Consider the following 6,245-nt stretch of genomic DNA (forward strand, 5'->3'; position numbering starts at 1 on the left):
CAACTTTTAATTGTATTGATTTCAAAGGGTGAATAACAATTACACAAAATAGTTCAGAAAACTTTGGGAACAGCAGGAGCGTTTTACAATTTGAACTTTAATAAATTAAAGGGGGAAAAAAGTAAAGGCTTGAATGGTCACCCAAAGCGTCCCTACCTAACTAAAAACCCTCTGCAACAAAGGCTACGAGACTGAAATACAATAATAATTGCAACACGGGGATGCTCAATTAGAAGGAGGCTTGCAAAATACTGTCTTTTTTTCTCCAAAATCCCAGTGAGACCATATGACTGAAAAATCACACCCTCTGGTGTTGCTGTGGCGCATTGCTGCACTAGAGGGCTGAGAATCTGCTCTTTTAAAGCAATTCAATAAGGATTCCTACAAGGTGTCTCAGAATGGAGCGAGCAGGCAGAGCGGCTCTGCCTCGCAGGGCAAGAGGTAAAAAGTTCAGCCTGTGAAGTGCAGGAGTTTCTGCCCTGGAGCAAGAGAGGGGAAAGTACAAGCGTGTTCTGTTGAATTATTTCTTCCTCAGAGCTAACTGGGCTTCCCAGGAACAATGGCCAGGCCTAAGCGAAGTGGACACCTTCGTCCACTGCGCAGCACGCAGTCCTGCACTGGTGGGAACAACAGGCATTCTCCCGCTGTCTTGCTGGTCCCCAGCCTTTCAGCGGACGCTCTTCATTCAAGAGCTGCTCCTCCATCATGCTTTCTTTGATTAAAGCTCACCTTTCATCTGTCTGGTACTGTGTTGTTATTATGTATGAAGTATCCCAAGAATGAGGGTAATGTCAAAATAGTGTAAACCGTTGAGCCACTACCGTGTTTGTGCTGAGGCATGAGGCAATAGAAGGAATGTTCTAGAAATATAGTCACAGCTGATTAAGCGGGCAAGGCAGGAGTGGAAAAGTTTACCAAAAGAGATGAAGGACCCTCAGGAAACAGCCGGCTGTTAAAACAATCTGAGGTTGTAACAACAAAAACCAAGACCGAGTATTAGGAGTTGGTTATAGAGAAAGGAAATCTGATAAATAAAGCTTGCTGGAAAATGAGATAAATAAAAGATTAGACAAGAAAAAAAACCTACTCTTTGTTTAAATTCTACAATTTAACATTCTTCATCAAGAAATAGAGCCAAATTAATCTGTATTTTCTGAATTTTGGTTATTCAGAGTGAATTACACATTTGGATTAAAGTGTTCAATTAATACTTAGTGACTCTATCCCATAAGAAGATATTTTATGTTCCAAAACACTATCTCACCATCTTTGAAAGAGCCTAGGATAAGTAGTAGATTCCTTCCAAATACAATGACATTTTGCTGAGGATAACTTTTACATAATTTTAAGACATTACACCATTAAAAGAAATAATAAGAAAAGAAGATATGTATCATATAAACCAAAGCAATGATATAGTGACAGTGTCTTACAGAGGTGGTCCCCAATTGTTTTTGGGCCACTGACGGGTTTAATATCAGAAAATATTTTCACGGACCAGCCTTTAGGGTGAGATGGATAAATGCACAAAATAAAATTATGCGACCAGCGTAAAAACTGTGGTAGTTTTAAATATAATTGTCGAACTTACGAGACAAGCGTCAAGAGTGAGTCTTAGAAGAATGTAACAGAGGGAATCTGGTCATTTTTTAAAAATAAAACGTCGTTCAGACTTAAATATAAATAAAATGGAAATAATGTAAGCTATTTATTCTTTCTCTGCGGACCGGTACCAAATGGCCCATGGACCGGTACCAGTCTGTGGCCCGGGGGTTGGGGACCACTGTCTTATAGCATTTGAATGCCAAAAGTACTTTAAATATAGTACCTAAAGGAATATGGTAGTCCACAGACTTAGAGGCAAAACAGTAAGTCAAGTGAAAACTGTTAAACTGTTTTCAGCTTCTCTTTCAGCGTTTGTGACCTTCAACAAACTCTCCACACCCTTGAGGCCACAGCACTACAATCTTCTTGTCATTTAGCAAACATTGTGTTAGGGCAGCCATGATGTGCCAGCAGTATGCTACCTACTAGAGGCATGATGTTGAACATTATCTGCTCTCAAAGCACTTTCAATTCTGTGTCCTTCCTGGGTTGTCACCAAAATCCCTCTACAACTCAGATATCAGCCACGTACTTATAAAACAATTATTCTGTATTACCAACCTCTGTAAAAAAAAAAAAAAAAAAAAAAAACCTTGTAAAAACTATTACATAATTGATACCATCTGGAAATTGCCAATCAATAAATTACTGACATAGGTAAACAGAAGTATATGTGTTCCTATACAGGTATACCTAAATAAGTGAGTGCTAGAGGAGCTCTTCACGGGAGTTCGCTGGAGTAATAGATCAGTGAGGCAGAATGTAACCCCGAAAGGTAAACATTAAAGGCTAATTGCTATTTTTAAACTTAAATTGATTCAGTAATTTTGAATATCTGGAATTCTGAAAAAGAGCTGGAGCAGTTCAAACTATTGTATTCTTATTATTATGTTAATGTTATAAATAATAAGTAACTTTCATGGGGATTTAAAATTTTTTAAATAATTTTTACAAGCTAAGTAAAAAAAATAAAATAAATCAATCCTTTCTGTAACAATATTCCCTTGTAACACGTAATAATAGGTATCTCACCCTGGCAAGTAGCTCAGTGGATAGAGGGTCAGCTCCACATATGGACATCCTGGGTTTGATTCCTGGTCAAGGCACACAGGAGAAGCAGACCATCTGCTTCTGCCCCCAACCTCCATCCTTTCCTTCTCTTCTTTCTCCCCCTCCCACAACCGTGCCTCCATTGGTTGGGGCGTGGCCCTGGGCACTGAAGATGGCTCTTTGGAGCACATCAGCACCAGGCTAAGGTACTTGAGCATCAGTCCTAGACAGGATCCTAGTAGGGGCACATGCGGAAGTCTGCCTCACTGTTCCCCTCCTCTGGCCTAAAATAATAATAATAAATAAATAAATAATAGGTATCTCTTCAAGTTAAAATAGGTTTTTTTAGTTATTTTCTAAACAAACCAATTCATTAGCCCAAAATCATGCTTCATACATGTGGATAAAAGGTGAAAGAGAGAGTGTCCCTCTGTGTAAGAATTCAGAGTATGTGTAGAGTGTTCTGTTGTGTTGGCTCTGCTTCTCTTCTGACGACGTTCCTTAGAAAAGCACCGTCATTCAAGGACTATGCAAGAACCACTGCAGTCAAACAAAACTGGGTTGTCTGCATGCCACGTAGGAAGACCGTGTCTGTGAGGAACCACAGGACACAGTCAAGGGCACAGCGGGAGCTTGTGGTTGACGTGAGCTTGTATTCAGTGACTTTCAGGGAGGATACAAAGAAGCAGTATTCGCTCTACATAGGATATTATCAGCTCGTGCAGGTAGCTCAGTAGTTGAGGAGAATAGTTTTCTAGGAATGAGGAAACACTGCATCAGGCTGTACGTGATAAACCAGCCACGGTCGCCCGTGTTAGCAAGGAGGGTGAGTTCTGTGGTAGTTTTTGCAAGGTTGTGTTTCTGCCTTCCTGTCAGGCTCAGACAGTGACCTCGGGAAATGGTGCTGGAGCCAAGAAGCAGGAGCACATGATGCCTCAGCTGTTAGCACCAGGCCAGCTCCTAGCCGACAGCATCAGACCTGCTTTTTCTCAAACACAATTTTCTGTGATGAAAAGATTGTCTAAGTGGTAAGAAAAATGTAACTCTTCAGAAGGAATTCTCATTTTCTTCACAACTCCCAGCCAGTGGCACTCTGCTATGAATTCTGCAGGTGTCTAGGAATATTGGCGTGAGATGTAAATCGGAAGATCTGGAAACAGAAGGTCAGAGTTGTATTCGGAGTGATGGATTCCAAAGAATACTTAAGGCTAGAGGTAGTGGACATATTTTAGGGAGCCCCCCCCTATTTTTCAGAATGTACTCCCACACATCATTGGTCCCTACCAGCTACAATTACTCTGTCTGGCCCCTACTCCTTTGTCACAAGTAAGTGGACAAAGATAGACACCTGGCCCTCCCTGAACCAATCTGATTCTCACACCCAGAACCTTGGATTGGGACACAGAGAAGTAAGATGAGTTCTCCATGCAGTTGGAATTGTCACAGATTAACTCAGGACTCTATGCATATGCTTTTCCTTACATATGGCCCAGGATCGCAGAGAGCCAGGCAGTGGAAACAGAATGAATCAGCCCTGCAGAGAGAACCAGAGGTGCAAAGAGAAGGAGGGGCCGGACAATGTGCAGTTTCTGTTCCCAGGCTCTTCCTGAGATCCAGAGGCATTTCCCTTCTCAAATCTCCTGTATCTTTATAATACATTCTCTATTTTTATTTTAGGCCAGTTAAGATGTAGTTCCTTTACTTATAATTAAAAAAAAAACTCTCAATGGTCAATAATAAACAACTTAATGCAAGTTTCAGTGTAGCACAGACCAACTATCACTCAGTATTTATTCTTCTCCTCTGCTTTCTTTTATAAAACATCTGGGTTTTAACTGGGTACATGATTTTCAAGCTACAAGTTACAAAGGAAGTTTCCCAGCTTCCTTTGTAATGAGGTGTAGCCATATGACCAAGTTCAGTCTGCTATCCTGTGAGTGATGTCATGCACATAGCTGTATGGTTCTCTCTGTTAGGCATATAGCCTGCCGAACTTGTCTTTTTTTTTCACTGGCTGGCAAATAGTGACCGCTGGAATAACTGCCTTGGACCAGAATTAGAACCACATTTGTGATGACAGAGACAACCCATCAACCATTTGTACCTCTGTATCATGAGCTCTTTTGCTGCAGACCAGCTTCCCCTAATAAATGCAGAGAGGTTGCCATAACAGACCTTCAGAGAGAATGCAGAGTCAACTGAGTAACAGACTTGTGGGGTAATGATTCTCATCTTAGGGTAAAATGCTGACTCTCCACGTTATGTGATGCTGTGTTAGGAGAACTCTTTGTTGAGTGCAAGAATTTCCAAATGTAAAGCCTTCTCTTTATGGTAATCAATGAAGTACAACATAAAAGAGAAAAACATCAGTCTAAGATTTCCTAGCTGAGAGCAGACAGAGAAAACATGTTTAATGAACTAAAATCGATTTTTAAATTTTTTTTAATTTTTAAAAATAAAAGCAAACAAAGATGGAGGCTAGAAGTAGAAGAGCTGAGATCCAGATAACAGAAACTACAAATAAAGAAAAAATATAAAAATAAAAAGAATCTCAATTAAAAATAAATAAAATCACCTTGGTGCCTGGGTACCAGTTCCACAGGTAATTTTAATCTGAATTGGGGTTAAAAACCACTGAGCTACCATGTAAACACAATAAATTAAAAACGAATAAAATTTAAAAAAACCACTGAGCTAGATGTTGAAACCCCCAGACAAAAGAAAAAAGGAATCCACAGCTCAGAGAATTCTGAATAAATTATTTCCAGAGAGAGGACAAGAAAATGCAATGTAAAAATTTAAAAAGAAAGAAAGAAATAGATGCCATGCTAACCTGAATTCTGCACATCATCTCTTGCCGTGTGTGTTATTGATGCTCTTATTAGGGAACTATAGGACCCTGAATATCGAAATAGAATCTGGGAGGAGTCAGGAAAGAGTGGAAACCCATTCTCCACATTCTTCCAACATATTTCTGTCTCTACTGCCTCTGCAAACATATAACAATACCTCTAATTATAACGGCTAACACAAGATTATGAGGAAGAAGGAAGAGACTCAAAAAAAACTAGAGGTGAAGGACTCTAAGACATTCCCTATCAACCTGGTATTTTGTAAACATTTCATGATTCACTGATATTCTAATACTAGGAAAGATTAGCACCTCAGCACAAAAACCTCATAAATATCCCTCATCCGGGTATTTGGATTACTATGGATATGTAAAAGGCATGATGCAAAAGATATAAGGCTTTTAGCAAGTGAAATCATATTAACTGAAATTAGCAGGATGTTCACTAAAACTCTATAAGATTTGAGATGACTAATTTTTGTGTCATGTAGGCTAGGTTATCATGCTCAATCGTTTGGTCAAACACCAGTCTAGATATTTCCATGAAGGTATTTTTTAGATGTGATTCATATTTAAATTAGTAGAATTTGAGTAAAGTTAATTGCCTCCATAATGTGCATGGGCCTCATCTATCTGTTGAAGACCTGAAGAGAAAAGATAGGTTTTCCTAAAGGAAATGCAATTCTGCCTCAAGATTACAATATAGGAACTGTGCCTGAGTTTGCCATCTGCTTGCTTG

Source organism: Saccopteryx bilineata, chromosome 2, assembly GCF_036850765.1.
Source record: "Saccopteryx bilineata isolate mSacBil1 chromosome 2, mSacBil1_pri_phased_curated, whole genome shotgun sequence".
Lineage (NCBI taxonomy): Eukaryota > Metazoa > Chordata > Mammalia > Chiroptera > Emballonuridae > Saccopteryx > Saccopteryx bilineata.